Genomic DNA, 25,400 nt, shown 5'->3' with positions numbered 1-25,400 from the left:
CCTTTAAAATACAGAATAGAAAAGAAACTCACTATTCTAACCATCTAATCATGCAGTCTGCTCGGAATACTCTGGTTACCTGGGGTCAGATATGGTGCCTCTGCTCCGGGATGGATCCTGTGGGTTTTGTGTTGTTTGCATATCTTCCCACTGATAGAATCAGCTAATGGAGGCCCATCCAATCTAACAGCTTCCCATGGAGAGGTAAATAAAGAAGTGCTCTGAGTGCTTCATTATCATCATTATATTTAGTGCCCTGGTTAGAAAAGGGTCAAAAGCTACAACCACATCTTCCTCTGCCCAGCTATTATTATTATTACCAAAAAGACATGGTGCAACTATACAAAAGAAGGATTTCTCAACACAGTCTAAAAGGACAAGATAAAGAAACTAGGTCTCCTCTATCCTGGACCACAGCTCTCGGCTCTCGTTCCCAGCGTCACTGAAGAAGGCGAGATGGCTGTGTCCCTTCTCTGTGTCTGTTCTCAAACTATGCCATCTTTCAACACCAGCTAACTTCACATTTTTTAGGCATTTTGACTACTCCATGCCATCTAAAGACCAAAATAAATGGCATCTAACCTCCAACAGGACACATATGGCTGTGGGTCGCTCTTTCTTACAGAGGGTCCTGTTGTGTAATGCATAGTCAGGCCATTTTACATAACTATTAATCCTCCCATTCCAGAACCCATCTGGGATCAATTTAGACTATGATAGCAACACTGTTCTTTTGGAATACTCTTCCAAAAACTCTTCATTTAACATGTAGGAGACCCCCCACTTCACAAAAAAAGTGTTAAGTTGAAAAATCTGGTGCAAATAAAGAGCAAGATAGGGCCAAATCTATCCAACTGTATCTATCCAGGAATGATGAGAGGGCACATTTTTCCAATACATAAAAGAGCTAAAACAGCACTCAATAAGACTAACACCTGGAAACTGTAGACTCAAGACAAGTCATACATATGCCAGATGAATCTGAGTCATGTTAAATATTTCCTGTCTCAGTGACCAACAGGCCATGTTAAGACCAGTCCCAGCTCCTTTTGGAAGACTTGTTCTGTTCCCCACATGAAAGGCAAAGGAGGAATTCTGATCAGTGAAACAAGATTGCTAATTCTCATTGGGTCATCTCCCCATTAGTCAGAGAGCGGCCTTGCCACACTCTGCAGCAGGCTGCCACTGGGATCTCACTGTCAAACTCCAGGGTGAGTGGAAACGTACCCTAAAGCCAAATTCCACCCTTCTCTCGCAAGGTGACAGTTCCTAACAAGGCAGAGCAGACTGCAAGTGGACAGATGATTCTACTCCAGCTGCACAGCAGGCAATGTCTCCCCCCCACCCCATGACTCTTCCTGTCTTTATGTCCTGGGGAAGGACTCACCTTATCCCCATCACTAAGGGGAAATCATGGGGCTGTGCACTGCGGGTAACTACCACTCAAGCGAAGTGGTGGAAACTCACTACTAGTTTTCTTTTCAAGTTCCCAGGAAGAGTGGAGGTTTTGCGGTAACTTTTGCCACCTCCAAGCAGGATTAGGTCAACCGTTTACTTGATGATGTTTCTTGGACCTCAGCTGCAGAGTGAATATTTCAGATGCTAAAGAGAGACATCTGAACTTAGGGACAGCATTGGTCTTCTGCTCCCTGGCTTCTCTTCTCCCTCTGGTCTCTCCAATTTACACATCTGATTTAATCATCCTAAAATTTCACCTTTTCTCCCCTTCCTCCTCTTGAAAGCTATTCCCTTTCAAACTTTTAATTGGCTTTCCCCTGACCTACAGAATAAAATATAATTTCTTTAACTTCTTACTCCTGAGGAGGAGTTCCCCAGTGGGATGCTTCAGGTCACTTTGACAACCATTGGGTTAAACCAGAGGAGCAGTGGTTCTCAAACTTGGCTTCACAACATGGGCAACTGGGAGTATTTAAAGAATCCCGAAGATCACACTGTACCACTTACCAATCAGATCCTGGGGTAAGACTCTGGCATCTGTATTTTTAAGAGTATCCCAACTATTTACAATATGCAACCAAGTTTTAGATCTGCCGGTCTGAGGGCAGGGAAGTTGCAGCCTGGCTTCCATCAAGACAAGACGTTTTTGTGAACCCTGTTTGTCCTCTGCCTTCCTCTAGGTTCTGGGCCTCTTTGATTTTTTTTCTTCACCATTACAAGTTGCCTCCACCTGTTCAAACTTCACCTCCTTTTAAAACACTGCCCAAAGCCTGGAAAGGAGATCAGAGTGCATACCTTTCTATTGTCTCAAAAGAAAAATTTCCTGGAAGCCTCCCAACAGATACCTTGTAATATCCCTGAGCTGAGCCAAATCACATGACCAACCCAAAGCCAATCACTAAGAAGAAATTGAGGCGCTTTGCTGACCTCAACCCCTGGTTCTCAGCTCTGGAGGTTCATTAAATTCATCTGGGGAACTCTGAAAGCTATTGCATGCTGGGACCTATTCAGGGTTTGGGGTGAGACCTTGTTGGAATCTTTAAACTGTTCCCCAAGCGATTCAATGCGCAGGCAGACTCTAGAATCACTGGCTTTGACCAATCAATATTCTTCCCTTAGAGGTGTGATGAGGTTCAGCCTTTGGGAAAATGCATAGCCACATGATATTAAACCAAAACAAAATTTCCTAAGCAGGAGAGAAGGGCTGCTGGCCGTTCAATAGACAGCCATCTCACACGGAACACCCATCCATATGCTGGTGGGTATGGTGCATTATAAGCGCCTGGCTGCTTGTACTTCCACTGACAGCAGCGCTCTGCTCCGTGTTTTGTTTGGTTTTTGTTGTTGTTTGTGTTTTGGTGCTGAGAATTAAATCCAGGGATATTCTAGCTCTGAGCTACACCTCCATCTCTGTTTCATTGTTTATTTTTAAAGATCTCACTAAGTTTCTGAGAATCTCGCTACAGTGCTAAAGCTGGCCTTGAACCAGCCATCTTCCTGTCTTCACCTCCCAAGTACTTGTATTACAGACTTTTCTGGATTTTGTTTTTAAATTTTATATCATTGGTGCACTATAGTCTCACATCCTAATGTGGATCATGTTGACAATGACATATATTCACACAGTACTTGGTCTCTACCCACTTCCCCTTTACCCTCTCTCCCAATTCTGAGTGTCTAAGTTAACAATGTTATATTCACATATACGCACATATTTGAACGTAGCTTTTCCATTAATTAACCTCAGCCTCCTTCCTCCCCTACCCGTCCTTTCTGGCTTTGCTGAGGTTTCCCCTCCATTATCTGGAGTCCCTCTGGTACCCCTAATACTCTCTAGAGTATTAGGCATATTAGAGAAAACATATGTCCCTTCTCTTTCTTTGCTTGGCTGATCTCACTTAACATAATGTTCTCTAGGTCTTTCCATCTTCTTGTGAATGGCATGATTTTGTTCTTCTTTATTGCGGTCCCTCCACTTTTTTATATTCCTAACAAGTTCTCATCTTTACAGAGAACTTGCTCAGAGTACGTATTCAGTGGACGTTTACTTACTATCCGTTGCTTTGTCTATCTGCCTAAGATTCTCCAGTGGCATAAAATTACTTTGCCCGGGTGTCTCATTCCACTGAAACCTACCAGAAAGACGACTTCACCTCCCCCATCTTCAAAGCCACAGAGAAGACATGGCGAGGTCCCTGCCCTGCTCCTTGATTAGTGTCTCTGCCTCCTGACCCTGCCATGGTTTTATGTGACGGAAATTCCACACTCCCGGCATGAATGCGTGGCCTGACCGGGGCCATGCCAGGAGCCCGGGCAGCGGTTCTGTGTGCCTGCTTTTGTCCGGGGGGCTGCGAGGGCCAAAGCTTGTCCCTCGAAGTCAACTCAGGGAAATCAGCACTGGGGCTCTTTTGTGTGACAAGTACATTTAGATGCGTAATTGAGAAACGTCTCCCTCTCTCCCGAGAACGTGACATTTCTCTATCATGGTTAGAAGTTTTGGAAGACTGATGGAGGGAAGAGACGAGCCGCCAACTTTGAACTACAGTGGTCGAGACAGAGAGGGGAGGGCCGGTTATGACTTTGGAAACACAAACTCTCTTTTATTCAGCAAAATACTGTGCATGGCCCCTCATTTACAACTCCTACAACAGGCAGTACTGAGGATGTCTGACCCTGTGAGGCTTAGCTGGCACATTAACCTGTAGAAAAAAAGAGGTTTCCAGGCGTGGTGATACATGCCTGTAATCCCTGTTCTAGGGAGGCTGAGACAAGAGGCTTGCATGGTTGAGCCCAGCCTCAGCCATGTAGCGAGGCTCTCAGCAACCTAGTGAGACCCTGTTTCAAGACAAAAAATAAAAATGGCTGAGGATATAACTCAGAGGTATAATGCCCCTGGGTTCAATCTCCAGTACCAAAAAAGAAGAAGAAGAAGAAGAAGAAGAAGAAGAAGAAGAAGAAGAAGAAGAAGAAGAAGAAGAAGAAGAAGAAGAAGAAGAAGAAGAAGAAGAACAACAACAACAACAACAACAACAACAACAACAACAACAACAACAACATGAAGAAGAAGAAGGTGAAGAAGAAGAAAAAAGAAAAGAAAAGAAAAAAGAAAATATAAACAAACCAAAACAAAAAATAAATAAATAAAAGGAAGGAAGGTGGTGGTTCTAAGATAAGGTGAGACAGTCATTTAGTCAACTTTTCAAGATAAGAGGGATGGTGTTGTTTCATAATTAATCATTCCCTTCCCTATAATAAAACCTGAAATAAAGACTTTATATTCTGTCACACAAAACCCCATTCTCAAGGAATGTTGTTGCTTCCCTTTCTTTTCTTCTCGAACTCATAATTAGGCTGGCCACCCCCTATTAATTACTTGGCTCTCGTAACCGGAGACACTTGCAGAACTGCCTCACATACACTTACTTGTCTGCCCTCTAACAAGCCTTAGTCTCAAGTTTACTAAGACATGCAGAAAACGGACTGTCTCTCCCCTGTCATTCTGCTCTGAATTGAAAATCTTCACATCACCGCCACCTTGTAGATGAGAGATTTTTCCAAGCCTTTTATTTCAAGGACAGCTTCCTAAGTTTGGGGAGAGGGTCTTTAAAGATGACTGCAAACTGGAGACAACAGATATTACAATTCTCTTTTCTGAGAGAGGCTGATTAAACCAGGGAACACCCTGGCTGGTAGTGGACCAAATGGTGTCGATTTCACTTGTTTTGGGCCACATTATTTGAGAGCCTCTAAAGCCAGCGACATCGCTTTATGGGGTCAGAGAGGGAGCTAAGTGCCCTCTGCTGATTGCTGGTTCTTATAAATCTCACAAAGACCCTCACTACACTGTTTACAAAGATACTACATCCAAGCGCCACATGGGGGTCAGATTCCTTTCTTTTTTCTTTTTTTTTTTTTTTTTTTTTTTTTTTACAGGTCTGGAAATGGAACCCAGGGCCATTCAACCACCGAGCTACACCCCCTGCCCTATTTTTTTATTTATTCTTTATTTTGAAACAGGGTCTCACTAAGTTGCAGAGGGCCTCACTCAGTAGCTGAAGCTGTCTGCGAACCGCGAACCGCAAGACTCCAGTCTCAGCCTCCCAAATGCTGGGATTACAAGCATGCACCACCACACCCACCACACCTTTTCTGAAATTACATTACGTTTTATCAAAAGCTCAAGTATGATCTCCATCTTTTTCCCATGAGGAATTATTGTAAAATGTGAAAATTCTCCCATATGTAGCTGAAGAGGGGAGCAGGGGTGGGGAGTGTGTGTTCCTGAGCCTACACGAGTACCATTCACTAGCCAGGCTGAGGGTCACCCAGGACCCCCCAAATTAAATATCTTAGCCCTTAATTCTCATCATTTCCTCCCTAAGAATTCCATCAAAGCGTAAAACGAATATGAATTCGATTTAAATATTAAAACAACAAACAACCCTAGTTGTTCTCCCTCCAGTAATCCCCGACAGGCGCCCAGTGTTGGGAAGACAGCCTTCTTCGCTGAGAATTTTCTGGGCCCCAGCCACACCCACTTGGTGAGCGGGTGGCAAAGAGGAAAAAGTTGTGCTATTACTTTCTCTGCCACTTCCTGGGAGGCAAGAAGAAGGGAGCGTGGCCAAGTAACTCCTCAGTTTGTTCCCCAGGCAAACACCTTCCCTGTCTGGTGGCCAGGTCCTCAGGCTCTTGGGAATAGAGGAAATGGTTAAGCAGTACCTTGGAGATTTAAGGAACTCTTTGGGGGATTACAGGCTTTCCAGTCTTGGCTGTTCTCTGAGAGATATTGAGTCACCCGTGGAGAGGACAGAAGGTGGAGGTGAGCCTATGCCAAGCCCAGCTCAGGCTGCTTGTTTGGGTCTTGAGGGAGCGTCTAGGACCTGGACAGGAGCGGGCTTGTGGGTGTGGTCCCGGGGGGGAAAAGGCAAGGCTGAGGTCCAACTCTGCAACTCCTGATGCTGCAGCTGATAAATGGATGACTTACTCAACTTTTATTCTCACTCTTGGTCTGGAAAACAAGGATGACACCACAGACCTGCTCAGGATTTCCACCACACATGACCACCGAGGAATTTGCCAATAGGAAATGTTGACTATTCTGACTGTTGGTGAGCCTGGCTTTCCAGATTTGGAGGCTCCCGCCAACGTCTCTGTTCACAATTTTCTCCAGATCTTATAGTCTAGATTTTGACAGTGTTCTGACACAACCTTTTGCGGACCCTGCTACTTTATTAGCTTTGGGGGATTGTGAGCATACAAAGTGAAAGCCAATTGTATATTTACATTTTTGTCCTTGGTAGAGAAGCCCAAGGCATTAACCAGGAGAGAAATATTGTAACCTCGTAGAAACTTGGCTATCTCCTTAGGTATTTCTTTGTCTTGTATGTCGGTTGCCTTTTGACTTTGTCAGTCAAAAGAAAAGATTAAGTGTGTTAATTTGAAAATCTTTTTTTTAAAAAAAGATAATTTTTATATAATGTTATTTGCCTGAGGGTAGATATTCTTATCTCTTGGTTGACCACAATAATTATATTTTCAACAGCAAATGTGCTGCCACATTGTGCAATTCAGCTAGAAATAGTCCTCAAATCCATTTGAACATATTCTTTGCTGTTCTTTAATTACCAAACATCATCGTAAGAACCAAGCTTTCTATTTGTCATTTGCAGTTGCAGAATATTCCCTATGGATGTGGGAATAAAAAGTAATAGCATAACTTTTTCCCCTGCCTTCTTCTTTGACCTCTCAGCATGTCTATATGACTTCCTCCTTGCTTGACCAGTAGGGCTGCAACCAAGCCCAAGAAAGACATCAATAGCTGACATTTAGTGCAGCCTCTTTATGAGATTTGATAAGGATTAACATCCACTGCACGGAGGATTGAATAGCGATGTCTCAGAACCGTGCTTCACATTGTTGATGTTTCAGCGTGCGTGGCTTCTCGTGCATCGAGGGACACTGCATCACATCAAGCTCCTGCTGCCTTTCTAGACGCATCCTCTCCTTTTTATGTTCAGTCTGCTTACAGCAGTGTGGCCTGAGCTCTCACTGCCACTTCACCTCCAAGTTCGTTGGGGGAGCTAGATGGGAGTTCAGGATAGGAAAGGTCTCACGCTGGCCCCTTCCTGTCCTGTGGTCCTCCATTTGACAGTGTACTAAAAAGGGGGCAGGTCTTGGAAAGTCTACTTGTGGAAATAATGTTAGTTGTGAAGCTATCCTGAGACTTCTCAATATCTATTATGTTATCTAACCCCTCATTTCTCATTCTCATCCATCTCAAATCTTGGTATATCCAGGACTAAATTATAGGGTAAAAAGACAAATATCTCTAGGACTATCTATAAGATTGGCTACTGCCGTAGATACTCAATTGCATCTAACCTGGGAGAGTTCTCATTTAGAGTCCCAAGTAACTTCTCTTAGAGCAAAATCTTGGATCCTAGAACCAAAAGCCATAAACTCTTTGAAACTTTATGATTCATTGGCTTTGTGACTTTGTCCATCTAAGTGGAATGAACCAAAAGTTCTCCTATAATTGTGCACTATATTTTACTTTCTATGGCAAGAAATTCTGCATACTATGTTATTAGAATAACTATCCTTTTTCAGTATTACCAATAAGGGAAATATTGAATGTGAGTTACTTATCAAGCCTGAACTAGGCTTCTCCAGTTCAGAGAGAATACTGAGAGGCTACGAGAATCCTGTGAGACTTTAGAGTGAATTATATAGAAGAGTGAATGAATTCTGAGGGGTTAAACAGGTTGGCTTGTCCAAAGTAAACACAGTCAGTTGTAGACATGTGCTTTGACTTCCAGGCTGTGTTCAATTTTACATCATTCTCCCTCCTTACAACAGATGGGATGAGGAAAAGTTGATTCCAGTTGTGAAAAGTCCATTTTGTTTGAGTATCAACCAAATTCTCAATATTAAGAAGAGATTAGAAAATAAGTGTGTATAAAGTGCTAAGCAATACTGACACTTCTAAGGAGCTTTATGGGGCTTTTTACCCCCCATTATCATGATTATAAGTCTCTCTGTATTTGAAGGAGCTGACTACTTTATACCTTTAGGTCTGTGTAGACTTTGTGAATCTACACACCTCTAAGAAGAGTGTACAGAGAGTTGGCAGTCTTACTGGGCCTAGACTGAAGTCTTTCTATTCTATACATTATTCTCTTTCAGATAATATGGCAAATAAGGTCATTTTCTCCCTCCTTCCCTTCTTCCTTCTCTTCCTTCCTTCCTTTCTCCCTTCTTTCCTCCTTCACTCAATTCCCCCCTTTATTTCTATTTCTCCTCTTTCTCTATCTCCATTTTTAATCTCTTTTTTTCTCTGCTTATCCTTCTTTGATGAATAAATGGTTGAGAAAGAATTATTAGGATCAAAATAAAGTATATAATTCAATAAATGCTAATTGCTTTAAAATAAAATACTTTATTTGCTTATCCCTATACTACCAAAAGGGAAAAATATACAAATAAATTAATAAAAACCTCATCTCTAAAAAATGAAGGCAGTGAGCCAGATGTGATGGCGCACACTTATAATCCCCACGATTGGGAGGCTGAGACAGGAGGATCGTGCAGGCTTGAAACCAGCCTCAGCTGGCTTAAGAGACCTTGTTTCCAAATAAAATATATAAAATAGGTCTGGGAGTGTAACCCGGAGGTAGAAGGCCCCTGGGTTCCATCCCCAGTACCACAAAAATAAATAAATAAATAAATAAATAAATAAATAAATAAATAATGAAGGCAGTGTAGCAAAAGCATAAGTGGACATCCATCTAAGATTATAATACTTTTTCAGGTCTGAATGGAAAAAAGTGTGATCTTGTAAGACAGGCTCATGAATCAACAAGGTTATGCTCTCTTCTCAAATCCTCTAGACTTGAAATTCCCATGGGTAATAAAAGGAACAGCAATTACCTAGCTTCCCGGAGCTCAAAACACACAATAACAATCAAGGATAACATCTTCCCTGACTTCCTCAAGGGTCTAGACATGGTCTCATAGAAGTAATACCAACCATTATAGGTCAGAAGGAAAAACTCCATTTAGATTTCATTGCTAAGACTCCTTGGAATGGTATGTGTCCTGGTCAGGGTGCAGTTAAGGAAAGGAGTTAATACTAACGAGCTGAAATAGTAACTATGCTTGTAGCTAAGGAAAGCAAATACATTCCTAGAGATTAAAAGACACTAATTTTCCCCATGAAAGAAAGAGAAGGACCCAATCCACTTTCAGTCAGGTTATCACATAGTGATACAGTCATGTGTGTGTTTCATCTTTCCTAGAAACCTTTTTCTGTTAAAAAGCCTTCTTTAATTTCTGTTAAAATTAGCCTTTCTGAAGCTAATTTTTTGAGGGTTATTATATAGAAATAGCCTGTTCTAACTATCATAGTGTTCAACTATTAAAGGCCTTTCAAGAATTCCCCTTGAACCACAGAGATTAAAGGCACCATGACCACTCTGAGCCATTTGGGAATCCTAGTGACAAATTGTGTGGTAAGTGCTTCCTTGTGGCCGTATGGTTCCCATCTGATTTGGGAGCGTGCTGGTCACAGAGGGCCTGATGCTTCACTGCTCATCCGTAGCTTCCTTTCATCTCCCCTTCCCAACCAGGAGCTCCATAGAGCTTTGCGATGCCCATTAGACTGCCTGAAAACATACCTAAAAGGAGAGGGGAAAAACAATGTTTGCTTAGCTGAAGTACGGAAGTCTCCTGTGGCCAGTGAGGTTTTAATTGAGCCATGTCTGGAGGACTAAAAAGAAAATCAGGTGGGTTTCTTTACTTTCTGCTTTATTGTTTCTTTACATTCCCTTGAAAGGGTGGTCTGCACAGAGGTCCCAGCCCACTGATGTCAGCTAAGAAGTCGGAGGCCATTCTTAAGACAAGAGGGGAGGAGCCTACAAGAGGTGGCGCTTGGAAACAGTGGGCTGGACTGAGCACATGGTTGAAGTGGAAGGAGGGCCCGAGCATTTCATAAAGCCAATTACAGGTTTTGGTGACACTGGCTGGGTCAACAAAGTGTCAGACCAAGAGAGAGCTCAGCAGGTCTAAGAAGGACGTACCAGCCACAGGAAACAGAACAAGAAACTGTGCCAGATGGAGCAGAAATAATAGGAAGGAGATCGAGGAGACTTATTTGTAAGAACATGTTGGAATAGAACAAAGCATAAGAGCACCATATCCAAACATAAAAGACTAAGGGCATCATAGCCAAACTACGACGGAGGTGAGTGGTGTTCATGACAGCGCACGCACACATTGTGTGGATGGGCTTCGCGACACTGATAAAGAAGTACTGCCCAACACTTACCCGTGCGGGCCCTGTCCTCTGGGGCTTTCTCATGTCAGAGCAGGGCTTTGCTCTAGGTCAGCAAGCTTGACTTTCAGGTGCAGGATATCTTGTTTGCCTGCAAGGGGATTTAAAGAAACAGTACAACACAAAGCATGCCAAGCCACTTGGTGTGGGATTGAGTCAAGCCACTTGGTGTGGGATTCCGGGTGAGCATCATCATTATTTCTTTCAGTCAGCAATCTCACCACACACAAAACTTAGAAGAAGAGAGATTTATTTGCTCACGGTTTTGGAGAGCTCGTCCTATATGTGCATGTGTTCATATTCCATTTCACCCCGGCTCCAAAAAGAAGCCAGGGCTGGAAATCCTTAGGGTGTCATGGTGGGGATCAGAGAGCAAAAGGGTCAGAACCAACACTGCAGCTGGTAGAGCCCAAGACCTTCACTGTACCCAGTCACAGCTTTAGGACCTCATCCATCCCCTCCAGCCCCGCCTCCAAATGTGGTCCTCCAGTGCATGAGGTCCAGGGACACCTTAAATCCAAGCCATCGGTCTCATCTTATTAAAACAGAGACAATAAAGGATTTTCCCCAAGTTACACCATAAGTAAGTGGGATTGGTGGACGCTGACACAGGAGCTGTGAGGTCAGAAGATGACTGTTAACTGCGGTGACCCTCCCCTCTCTATAGTAGGTCCTGGTCTTTTCCGTCAGTATGCCAAACATTGCACCCAAAAAGATGTTCATGGAGGATAATCTATATAGCACATTACTAAATGTTCCACTAGAGGGAACTGGTTAAATAAATGTTCTTGGGAGAGAACACTATGCAGCTATTAAAAGCAATATCTTCAAAGAATTTGTATGAATACCAGCCAATAAGAGGGGAAAAATAACCCTGTATGTATAACTTGATGTAAATTTAGGGGTATTTTTTGGTTAAATATCTCTAAGTATCTAAAATCCAAAATACTACAAAATCAAATACTTTTTGAGAACTAGCAGGATGCCACAAGTGGAAAGTTCAACATGGGATCTCATGTGACAGGTTACAGTCAAAATGCATATGCACTATAAATACTGTATACAGTCACCTTCAGGCTGTGTGTATAAGGTGCATATGAAGCATGCATTTTATATTTATGCTAGGGACCCATCCCCAAGATATCTCTCTCTCTCTCTCTCTCTCTCTCTCTCTCTATATATATATATATATATATATATATATATATATATATAGTTTATATATAAAACTTCCTCCCCAAATCTAAAATTCAAAACATTCCAGTCCCAAGCATTTCAACATTTCAAATGAGAGATACTCAACCTGTGTTGGAAAGGGATTGGAGACAATCTAACTTTACATTAGTAAAAGAATGTGTAAGTGAACTATGGCTCAGTCATATCATGGTATCATGGAATATCACACCCAGCTCAACCGAATAAAAATGATCTCCAGGTACCTATATGGGTAGGTCTTAAAACATAATGCTGATTTACAAAAGGAGACAAAAGGCCACATGTAAGGTCCTTGGTTTATGATGGGGTCATACCTTGTCGATCTAGATTTCCCTCATTCTATCAAGATTTTTCTCTGAAAACATCATTGATCAACCATCCTCTCGTTGGTTTTGTCTTGTATTTCCCTTTCAAACTTTGTACCTGTGGCCTGTCAAAATTCTCCAGAACTCCTGACAAAATGATCAGGCCCACTGACCTGATACCAGGTTAAAACTGAGCCTGACAGTGACTCCAGGGAACTTACTCCTGAGAACCACTCCTTCAAACGCTCTGTCTTGCTCAAAGGTAGATAAAAGTGTTTTGATACTCACGACAAGTCACTAGGGATGTGAAAGTCACCAGGATGTGAAAATCATCAGAATCACAATGGAGTTTCTGTGTCAACCCCAGCCAAAGGCAAGTAAATAAAACCAAGGGGTGTAAAGGAAGAGTTCTTAAGCGTGATAGAAACTACCACAAAAGACCCCACAGATTCTAGGCTTGCAGTGAGATCACCTCAGATTTATATAAATGTACTTCTACAAGGATAACTGCCTAGCAGCTCTCAGTTTAACCTGTGGCTAACACCATTCTTGTTACTAAACATTATGACCAATAATTATTATTTCAGAATATCTGATGTAGTCCTTTTTAATTTCATCTTCATAACTTTTTCTTGCCTCAACTTCCTCGAATGCATTCTGCTTGCTCTAGGACGTGGATTCCCATTGCAGTGCTCTGCAATTTCCAAATAAACAACAGTATTCTTTGGAGAATCTCTCCCGGATTGTTTTTGTTTAGGTTTACAGTTCTAATAACTCGTAGATCTTGAAAATATCTTTAGTAGAAAATGCAGAGACTATCTAAGTATGGTATACCATATATGCAAATTTTTAGTATACAGAAGTAATATACATTATTATACAAACCTATATCACTTATACTTAGTAAAAGCATAAAAACAGGTACAGGATATAAATATACTGACCTCGGGATAGCACTTCTTAGTTGCTCTAGGAAGAACAAAAAAGTAGATGGGTTTTGGATGGATTATTTTGTTTTTTAAAGAAAGGAAGAGAACTGAAGCAAGTATGGTAAAATTATTATTAACATGTTAAATCTAAATGATGCATTTGCAAGTTTCTTTTAATACTACCTTTTATATGTTTGAAATATTTTTTGTGGTACTGGGGTTCCTGGAAGCCCTTCTACCTCCGGGCTACGCTCCCAGGCCTATTTTTTATATTTTTATTTGGAAACAGGGTCTCCTAAGCCAGTGCAGCTGGCTTCAAACCTGCACGATCCTTCTGTCTCCGCCTCCCAAGGGCAGGGATTACAAGCGTGCGCCACCACGCCCGGCTGAAATATTTTATTTTTTTTAATTTTTATTTTTTGATGGTACTAGGGTTCCTGGAAACCCTTCTACCTCCGGGTTACACTCCCAGACACCTAGTTTTTATATTTTTATTTGGAAACAGGGTCTCTTAAGCCAGCGAGGCTGGCTTCAAATCTGCGTGATCCTACTGTTTCTGCCTCCCAAGCACGGGGATTACAAGCATGTACACCACACCTGGCCTGAAATATTTTATAATTAAAAGTTATATATAATATAGTATACTATAATACACTGTATCATGTGATATATATATATATATGTATATATATATGTATATATATATATATGAGAGGCTAGCAGGTAACACAATCTAAGCAATGACTATTGTTGGAAGAATATAAGCAATTGTTCTTTTCTGAAGTTTTTCTGGAATTTTTCAAATTTTTCATAGGAAGTATGAGATAGCAAATAAAAACAGAAGTTGTCTTTTGAGAAAGTAGCGATGTTTTAGGCAGAGCGCTGCAGTGGAAGACGGCATCTGCTTGTGTGTCCTCTCCTGCGCCTGGCAGGGACTGATTGGAGTGTATGGTAGACATAGGCTGCACGCTGTCGAAACCTGCTTCTTTTTCTTGGTAACCTGCTAACACGGACATCTAGAGCATTGGTACACAGGTAGCCACATGACTAACTCTTTTTTGGGGGGACTTGGGTTGAACACGGGCCATTCTACTTCTAAGCTACATCTCTACCCCCTTTTTATTTTTTATTTTGAAACAGGATTCACTAACTTGCTGGGGCATACATCACCATGTCCAGGTGCTACATGACAAGCTCTTTTCCTTTTTTTACTGTTGGGAATTGAACCTAGGGGTGTTGTACTTTGTAGCTACAGCCTCAGCCCTTTTTTATTTTTCATTTTGAAACAGGGTCTCGCTAAGTTGCTGAGGGTCTCATTAAGTTGTTGAGGCTGTTTTTATTTATTTATTTATTCATTTATTTATTTATTATATTTATTTTTATTTTTTATTGGTGCACTGTAATCATATATCACATTGGAATACAAGACTTGAGAGGATATACAAGCACACATCATCCAATTAGCCCTCATCCAGTCCCCATCCCATTCCCTCCCCCTCCCTTGATCCCATGCTTGCTTGGTGATTAACTTTGATACATTTGTTTATGTACCTCCTGCATTTTAAAGAGGCTCCCTCCTCCCCTATTCCATACCCCCTGATTGGTCACCTTAATTGCTTCACTATAGGGCCCTTTCTATAGCTCGACCTCTTCCTGTTGCCCCTTTCCTCCTAGTTTTTGCTGATCAGGGGAAGCATCTGATTTTTATTTTCTGCAATATTTCTCTGTGCATGCCGTGTTGCAAGTACCGATCCCACTCTTGACGGCCCCAGTAGTGGCCTGGCTACCCAGTGGACTGATCCAGACCTCGCTGGCTCAAGCAGCGGCCTTGCCTCATGGGAGGCCCCGATTCTGGTCTCGCTGGCCCTGACACTGGCCTAACCCCTCTGCTGGCTCCAATCCCAGCCTTGCTGGTCCCAGCACCAGCCTAGCCTCAAAACAGGCTCCGATACTGGCCTCGGAGGCCTCAGTAGCGGCCTTGCCTCACAGAAGTCTCCGATGTCGGCCGCTAGCCCCGGCACCAGCCTAACCCCTCGGCAGGCTCTGATCCTGGCCTTGGAAGCCCCAGCTCCGGCCTTGCCTCACAGCAGGCTCCAATGCGGGCCTCGCTGGCCCCAGTACTGGCCTAACCCCTCGGCAGGCTCCGATCCCGGCCTCGGAGGCCTCAGTAGCGGCCTTGCCATTGAGGCTGTTTTTAAATGTGTGAGCCTCCTGTCTCAGTATTCCAAGTACTAGAATTACAGGTATGCACCACCATGCCCAGCTGCCATATGACTAACTCTTGCCAACCGAAAGGTGGAGGCAGTTAGGAGTGCTCACGCCTTCTCTGAAGTTTCTCTCTTCCTTCTTCAGCTTGGTTGGAGCCTGGAGTATCTTGAAACCCTCTGCTGAGATGGTGGGACCACTGACTTCAAGGAGCCTGGGTCCCCACCTAGAACACACTAGATTTTGTGAAAACAAGATGTAAACATTTGGGGTTGTTTGTTACAGCAGTTAGACTATTCTGACGGACACATTCTCTATCTCTAAGGCCCCTTCAAGGTTTGATAGTCTATGGGTTTTAGGATGTCCTTGGTCTAAAGTTGTCTCCCCATTCACTTTTCTCTTCATGAGGTTCACTCATCTCTGAAGACTAATTAAACCATAAATTTGGTGTGTCCAAAAGAAAGAAATTGGTAAAATAATAAAATTGAAAAAATAAACTACCACAGAGAGAACGCCAAGGGAAAATCCAGAAAGAAAACTGTGAGGTGGTCAGCTTGAAGTTATGTTGTACATTCCCGAAGGAGAAGGACCTGTGCGTCTTTGATCTCTTGCTAATCCTCCAATCTCACATAGACCAGGTGCCTAATCGGCACTTGTTGAGTAAGTGATGGAACACATGTCCGGCTGCTATCAGGAGTGGTCACGTACTTTGAGAAGCCATGCCACTTAATTTTTAGCACTGTAGTCATCCTGACCTTGATTATGGGATGTATGGATGATGTTACCTGTCAGTTTGGTAAAAAGGCTCTGGGACCCAGGGAAGTCAGTCAAGCTGAGTTAGAATCATGGCTCTGCCTCTTCCTTAGCTCTTCCAAGCTTCAGACTCCATAGCTATAAAACAGGGATTAAAAACACCACAAAACTCATGGGGTCATTTTGAGGATGAAAGGAGTGCATGCGTGTGATGCACTTGGCACAACCTGCTGCAAGGCTGAGCAACTTGGAGGATGGCACGAATTCAAAGTGGCCCTAAATCAACCAGGTGGGACTCCCATCTCCCCTTATCCAGTGCACAGGTGTTGGCCTTGACGAGACGTAGCATAGCCCGGGTAGAGTGCTCCCAAATCACCTCATTAAGCATCATGAAGTCATCCACACTAAAGCAATCAATGGTTCTCATGTAGCAAGGGCCCCCAGAGGCGTGAGAGGTTTCCTCACACAGATGCCCTTCAGGGTCACTTACTGGTTGAGTGACCCAGAGAAGGTGGCTTGAGTACCCTGAGTCCCATTTTCTCAGCTGTAAAGTGGGGAGAGAGGAGCCACTGGCCCTGCAGGTTAACTGTGATGGTCAAAACTGCTCCTGAGGCTCCAGGCCTGGCAAGGAAGCTGCTCCTCAGTGCCACACAGCCATCCAAGCCTCCTGTTGGACACCTATCCTTGGCTGAGTTGAGAAGATGTTTCTCTAGTTTTTAAATCAGAATGCTGTGGTTTTGTTACAACTCACATACAGCCTCACATGGAGGCTCACTCCGATCATTCCAGTAGTTGGGAGGCTAACTTGGGAGGCTAAGGCTGGAGGATCACAGGTTCAACCTGCTTCAAAATAAAAACTAAAAGGGGCTGGGGTTGTAGCTCAAAGGTATAATGCTCCCAGGTTAAATATTCAGTGTCAAAAACAAAACAAAACAAAACCTTTCACATTTGGGGATGCCTCCTCCCCTGCCCAACACCCATTTACTTGAAAGGCAATGTAACCTGTCTGGTTTTGATTCTCTTATACTCTTCTTGCAAACGTTGTTTTGTAAGCACAGCCAACATTCAAGTATCCCTTGAAACTTTGTTTTAAAAGCTGCATTTTAAAGACTAAAAAGTTTGTTTTTCTTTCTTTCTTCTTTTTTAAATGCTAAAAGGAAACTGGACTTTAGCACCGGTTTGAGTTTAGATTTATTCTTAGCATATGACTGGCTTCCAATGAATTTGATTTTTAAAAAAATACACTTTGTCTTTCCTGGTTTTAAAATTTCACCTCAATTTAATTTACTCTCAAAAAAAAAAAAAAAGCTTTCCTACTGCAAGCCAAGAGAGTGGCCATGTTCTGTTGTTGTCTTGCTGGGTCATGGAATTGCTGCCTCTTTGCGATGTCTTGGTTGCCACTTACATGAGAAAAATAAAGACCTTTCCAGCATATTTGCTCGGTGCTGGCTTTTGGTTGACCCTGTCCTCATTTGATTTGGTAAAGGGTTGTGGTGGAAATTGGTAAGAAGTTTCATTCATAAAGACAGCCTTAGGAAATGACATGTAATTATGCAAACCTATACTCAACAAGAGGAAAAGCAGGGGAGCTGGATGCTGCTCCTGGGGTGGCGGGTCCCTCATCTCAGAATCCTATGTATCATCTTACCCACCAAACCCACATGGTAAACACACCCAAGACAATGCCCACGACTTTCCTTTGTGTAGTAATGAGCTTCGTCTGCTCCAGGCTAACAATTGATCATTGTTCATACAGCTTCAAGGCTTAGAAACCAAACTTTCTCACTGGCTCCCAGGAGGAGCAAGGAGGCTAAGCAAGGCAGGAGACCATTTCCACATGTAGAGATGTATGTGTGGCAGCCACCTCGCTTCCAAAGGTCTCAAGCTGTGTGTGTGTGTGTGTGTGTGTGTGTGTGTGTGTGTGTGTTACTTGCGGGATGCGTTTACAACAGATTCGAGTTCTGTGTAAAGCTCAGAAGGGAGAGAACATTTTTCCTCCTGAACTTGCATCAAGGTGTCTGAGGCTCAGTTGGACGCTTGGTACACACTTTGTAGGTCTGGGTCAGTTTGACTTGAGTGCTTAGCTTGGGAAGAGGAAGGTGTGCTTGAGATTTCCATAAGAGTAGTACATTCCCATCTTCTAGTCTTCAAGCTTGCTACTGTGTGGAGGCCGTGGACAAATGTCACAGACTGTCTGTTATCTCCAGCGTGAAACGTGAGCATTTTGAACTAAGTAAGGGAGATTGTAACTGTCAAACCAGATTTCTTTGCATCTATACGCATATTTTCACATGGCCAAAAAAGCCACAGAACTTGTGAATGAAGGGGCAAACAGTCCCCAGGGTGCCCCCTCGTTTAACCTAACAAGGTCGGTGAAGCCCAGTGGAAATCAGCATGCTCAAAGCAAATTACACAAAGAAGATGGGGAGAGAATTCCCTCAATACACACAGACATGAGAACTGGAAGGAGCAGAATTATGTTTATGGTGGATTTGTTTTCTTTATCTTCTTTTTCTGAATTTTTATTCAGTAAGTGTGTATCGTGTGTGTGTGTGTGTGTGTGTGCGTGTGTGTGTGTGTGTGTGTGTTAGGTTTTGTTTACACAAAAAGATGAGTATTTTTGTTTGTTTTTAAATCAAGCTACACAGAGGTGTATAGAATAAAGTGCCCAAGTTCTTTTCATTCATTTCCTTACTTCAGTCTGCTCTCTAGAGACCACAATTGGCTTTGTGTAGAAACTTCCAGACCTTTTCTCTGTGATGTACACATAAGTGTCTACATTATATGAGAAGGGCAGGACTCCACAGCCTGCATGCAGAAGATGCCTTCCCCTTGCTGTCTTTACAAACACGCTGCACATTTGTTCTAATGTTCTTGGGCTCTCATCTATGATAATGACTTTCCCCATTTCTTCCAGTCATAGATACGGCCCCCAGGCTATCTGGCTCCCTGTGCTCACAGTGGATTCCTACAACCTGAGGACATTCTCTGACAAAAGATGCAGGTGCTGGCCCAGGACCCTGCAGGGTAGGTGTGTGGATAAGATCAACAGATCTGGAAGGCTATGAGTGAAGTGCCCGCCAAGCATCCCTGCAAGGTGGGGCCCCTTGATAAATGATCCTGGCTGGCTCCCTTGCATGCAGCCCCAGGAAAATATTGGTGCTGCTAGGAGGAGCCAGGCAACTCTCTCAGTCCCTGACTCCATCTGCAGCTCAATGAGCCTCTGGTTGGGAGATCTTCTGCCCTGGATCAGGTGTCAGTCTGTGCACCCCTGTGAATTCCCATTCTGAGAGATTCCCTTGAGTCCCCTCTTACTAAGATTAAGGTAAAGGTGTAAAGCACCACTCCACCCCAACAAATCATTCCAAAGAAACCCCCTTTCGATCATTTCAATTTCCATTCTTGCACTTGCTTGAGGTGGGGAATGGGCTAAGAGTGGCTGCTGACACCTCCTTTGCTTGTACCTCCTATCCAGGAGGTCGAGTAGTTTACTAACTACCAGCTGCCCTGTTCTGGACCTTTGGGAGCGTTGGACAAAGCCAAAAGAGTCTCATTGTAACCTCTTGCTATAGATCTCAAAATGTCATTGTTTTTCATTAAATTGGAATCTTTAATGTTCTGAAAATTGTCATTTTAATTGTCCATATATCTAGCAGTCTTTTCATGCCAGAGGATGTTGACCTGCCTTATTCTTTTTAGGACTAGCATAATACTCTCCTGGATAGATCAAGCTATAATTTAATTATAGCTTGTTAACAGACTATTTCCAATTTGGTGCTCTTCTAAGCAACACTGCTGTGAACCTTTTATATTTACATTTGTTTGTTTGTGTGTGTATGTGTGTGTATTTGTGTCTGTCTTTGCCTTGTGTATGTATATTAATATTTCTCTAGAACAAAGGATTGAAAGTGAAGCCAAAGGTATATACTGAAAAAATTTTGCCAGACACTGCCCAAGTGCCTCCAGGAGAGGTATATGAGTTTCCACTTTCACCGGCAGTGTATAGACCACCCGTCTCTCCACACCCTCACCACACCTTGTCACTGATTATCTCTGCCATTCTGACTGTTGCTTCACTCTGCAGTCTTGATCGCTAATGCAGAGCACCTCGTGGCTCACGTTAGTCCATCTGTGTTTGTGTTTTGTGAACTGACGATTTCCATAGGCTTTGACCACCCTGGGTTCTGAGGTTTTTCTCAGCTTTCTGGAACAGAGAGAGAGACAGGTTATGGCAGCGTGGTGGAAGCCTGGGCCTGGCATCACAAGGACTAGAGACGGTACAAGTTCCACCACTCCGATGGTATCACTGCTTTTTCCAAACCTCTTTGCAAGTCTGAATCTGAAACTCAGGCTGTCTTCTCTCAAACTGACACAGAAGGAATTAGTATAATTTTACCCAATCCCTGGTTTTGACGGAGAGCTCGTGGGAACTTCCAATCTGAGAGTTGAGTGACAGCCTCGATGCCTCTTTGTCTCTTGGCCTTAATTTTATGTATGTTAAATATTCCTCGAGGCATACTGGGTTTAGAGAAAGAGCTGAAGGAGATTATTTGGGAACACCTAGCAGCCATGGCAACATGCCTGGAGAAGGGGCATGTACTCTGCTAAAAAGCATTCCACCTAACAGGTAATAGGAGTCATTTGCCAAATAGCCCCAAGCCAGCCCAAGAAAGAATAGGCGGATGGTTTGAGGTGTGTCAGGAACAGGATTTACAAAATAAGATTATGGTGATGCTGGGAAGTAACTGATCATTTTAAACAGATGGAGCAGACTCACTTTCTGCCATGGTGCAGAGGAAGGAAGGAAGGAAGGAAGGAAGGAAGGAAGGAAGGAAGGAAGGAATTTCTTATTGGTGCTTGTGAGCTAGAGTTGGCTCAGCTAGGCACACAGCTCTGAGGGTTTCCCACAGTGGACGCACTTGCATAGACCACTTTTTGGCCTTCGTCATGTCTCCTCCAGTCAGAAACAGAGACCCTGCATTCTTGTTCTAGACCTCCTAACAGTGTTGGCTCTGTCTTGGTTGTGTTCAGCCACTGCTTCTGCTTCCCTCTCTGTGTGAAAGTAGCTCTCATACCACTTGAACTGTCCGTTGGCGGGACATTGGAGAGAGCCAGCCTGTCTACCGCTGCATGTGTTCTGGGGCTGCAGGAATCTGATTCTCAGCAGAGGACACAGAACACCTCCTTTACATGATTGTTCTCCTTTCTCATAAGCCCAAATCCCAGTCTTCAAAAGTGTAATGAATGAACCTATTTCTGCAGCCAATCTAAAAATCTCAACTCTCTCCCTTCAAATTCAACTAAGATTTAGAAAGATCCTGCTTCCTCCAGAGAGTGTTTTGACATTTCCCAAGGGGACAGTCAGGGGAGTTGCAGATGTGGATCTGTAGAAAGTGATGTGGACAGAAGCTATCAGGGAGATGAACTGGAGCTGGCGGGCCTGGAGGTGGGGTTGAGGCTCTCCCCATACAGCCTGGAAGGCCAGAATCACAGAGCCGGCAGCCTGTCCACCTGAGGAGCCCACACGAGTGGCAGACCCCAGCACCGGCAGGATGCTGCTTCATCCTCAAGAGTGGCCCAACGTGCCCCAGGTTTGAAGAACCAGTTAGTCAGGAAAACTTTAATGCTAGATCAAAGCAAAACAATGCAAGACAACCTATGTTTGAAATGCACACGTCCATTCAAATAGACATTTGCCTTTTAAGTTATTATTTTCCCTCAAAAATAATACAAAAATCACCAAACATACAGAAAATTTGAAAGAATAACACAGCGAAGAACCCAGGTTTTGCTCTGTTTGTTTTACCATGTTCCTATCCAACTACTGCTCCAGCACATCAGTCCATTTCATTTCTTTAATGTTTCAAAGTAAGTTGCAGACATCAATACACTTTGCCCTGAAGCGCATCAGTATGCATCTCTTAAGCCAGAGTTCAATACTCATTTCCTGGTTATTTATTTATTTATTTATTTACTTATTGCAGTACCAGGGATGGAACCCAGGGGCATTGCACCTCCAAGCTACATCCCCAGCTCTATCTTTTACTCTCTTTATTTTTGAAACAAGGTCTCACTGAGTTGTGAAGGGCCTCACGAAGTAGCTGAGGCTGTCTGCGAACTGCAATCCCTCCAGTTTCTGCCTCCCGAATGCTGAGATTACAAGCTTGCGCCACCACACCCAGCTACTGGTCCTTTATTTGAGTTTAAATTTACATTGTAAATGCCTAAGTATACCATTCCATGAGTTTCTAATGACCTTCTGTGTGTGTGTGTATGTGTGTGTGTGTGTGTGTGTGTGCGTGCGTGTGTGTGTGTGTGTGTGTACATTATTTTTTTGATACTTGGGATTGAAGTCAGGGGCATTCCATCTCCAAGCCCTATTTTATTTTTTATTTTGAAACAAGATCTCACTAAGTTGCTGAGGCTGGCCTCAAACCTGCTATCTTCCTTTCTCAGCCTCCCAAGTACTGGGATTACAGATGAGCACTATCACATCTGATTTGTATTTATATTTCAATAAACCTATTAACAAATGGTGTTGGCAAAACTGATTACTCATATGCAGAAAAATGGAAATAAACCCTACTTTCTTACCCTGCACAAGAGTCAACTCAAGATGGATCAAAGATTTGGAAATCAGAACAGAGACCTTGCAGCTCCTTGAAGAGGACAGAGGTCCAACACTTCAACACAGTGCACACGTTAAGGAGGATGGACACGTGGGACTGGCCTTAAACTGAAGAGCTTCTGTACTGCAAAGGAAACTATCAATAACCTCAACAGCGAGCCCACAGAATGGGAGAAAATTTTTACCAACTACTCCTCTAATAGCGGACTAATATCTAGAATATACAGAGAACTCAAGAAACTCACCACTAAAAAATACAAATAACCCAATCAAAAATGGGCAAGTAAACTAATAGAAACTTCACAAAAGAACAAATTCAAATGACCAATACATGTATAACAAATGCTCAACATCATTAACAACACGAGAGATGCAAATCAAAACTACCCCCAAGACTTCACCTAACTCCAATTATAATGGCAATCATTCAAAACACAACAACAGATGCTGGTAAGAATGTGGAAAGTGGGAACATTGTTGGTAGGATTGCAAATTAGTGCAACCTCTTTGGAAAACAGTAGAGGATCCTCAGAAGAATGGGAATGAATTTACCATATGATCCATCAATACCACTTCTGGGTATCTACCCAAAAGAATGGAAACCAAACTACCAAACTAATGCATGTGTATCTATGTTCATAGCTACACAATTCACCATTGCCGAACTATGGAACCAGCCAAGATGTCCATCAACAGATGAATGAATTACAAAACTATGGTATATGAGCCAGGCTGGTGACACACTTGTAATACCAGCATTTGGGAGGCTGAAACAGGAGGATATGGGTCCACAGAAAGCCTCAGCTATTTAGTGAGGCCCTTTGCAACTCAGTGAGACCCTATTTCAAAATAAATAATAAAAAAGGGCTGGGGGTGTATCTTGGAGTTAGAATGCCCCTGGATTCCATCCCCAGTAGAGCAAAACAAAAACAAAAACAAAAAACTATGGGATATGTACATAATGGAATTTTACTCAGCCATAAAGAGGAACAAAATTATGTCATATGCAGGGAAGTGGATGGAACTGGAGAACATTATGCTAAGTGAGATTAACAGTCACATAAAGTAAAAACTCTGATGCTTTCCTTAATATGTGGAAGCTAGAGAGAAAAAAAAAAGTCATAAAAGGAACTCTAGATAAAGAAGGAGAAACTATAGATGACCTAACTGAGGGTGATGAGAGGGGAAAAGAAAGAAATTCCCTAATGTACATGATGTATGATATGCATTCACAAACATATCAAAGTCAGTCACTAAGCCAAACATGAGAAGGAGGGCGGGGGGGGTACAAGGCTGGAATTGATAAAAGGCTAAACGAGTGATGTGTGCATGTATGCCTCTACCATCTTGTACCCCATGAAGATGTATAACTACACTGCGCCAATAAAAAAATGAAAATAAAGAAAGAAAACTAACACTCATGAATTTGCATGTCCTCAGCGTGTTACTGTCAACTGTGTAACAAAAAAGTAAGCAGATAACACAATCTTAAAGTTCTTACATCACAAAATGTGGGCACCTTTTAATCTGAATTTTATGAGATAATAAATATTGTTCAGTGTTAGAAGACAATAGTGATTAAGATGTGAATCAAAAATGTCCTCCCACCCTTCATTCTGGCCTTATGGACGAGTTCAAGTGGTGACTTCCCTGAAGCAGCAAGGTGACCTGTTTAAGAAAAATTTACTTCCATATTTGCAAATAGCCCCTGTGTGTGTCAGGTCTTTCTTAATATTGTAAAACTTCAGCATTATAAAATCCAGCAAGTAAGTCGGATGCTGAAGCTGATAGGAGACACTGGCTTTCCCTGAAACCCCTGATTTCCAATGTTTGTGTTTACACGAAAGCCTCATCGCACACCACTCACTGAAAGGATGAATGTAAACTTTAAAAACAGAACTTTTAAAATTAATTTCTAATTGGTGTATTGTGATCATGCATCACAGGGAGGTTGGTAGGGATATACTCCCATAACACATAACATCACTTGGTCAGCCTCCCTCCCCACGTCTTCCCTCCCCCCTTTCCCAGACATGATTCTGAGACACATTGTGATACATTCATATATGCTCTTAACACTATTTTTTCTGTTCATTTTTGATAAGTTATTTTAACCGATGCTTGCCTATTAGTACTTTAGATAAGACATCACATACTAAAATTGTTGTTTAAAAAACATTCTTGAAAAATCACTGAATCTAATCTGTCTCCCTTAACCCACTGATGAGAAATTTGTGGCAAGAGGACCAGAACTCTTGCCACTTTGTGCCTCTAGCCCACAATAGACTGCAAAATTGAAGTCACTATTATTAAGTGTGTGTGGACAAGATTCAGCAATGTGCTGAATCCAGCAACATTCAGAGAAATCAAACCAGATACTGAGGCCTCCTCACTCCAGTCAAGGAGCCCCAGCAAAGAGCGTTTTATTGTGACAAAGAGAAAGAGTAACTTGATAAAATGAGGCAGGGATGGAGTAAGATCCAAACTGCAGAGACCACAGCTTCATTACTGGGATCCAGGAAAGGAGCAGAATAGCTGGTATGTGAAGAGTAGAGGCTGGCGGGGGATGGGAGGCA

Source organism: Muscardinus avellanarius (assembly GCF_963383645.1).
Source record: "Muscardinus avellanarius genome assembly, chromosome: 1".
Classification (NCBI taxonomy): domain Eukaryota; kingdom Metazoa; phylum Chordata; class Mammalia; order Rodentia; family Gliridae; genus Muscardinus; species Muscardinus avellanarius.
Note: the sequence above shows the minus strand (reverse complement) of the source record.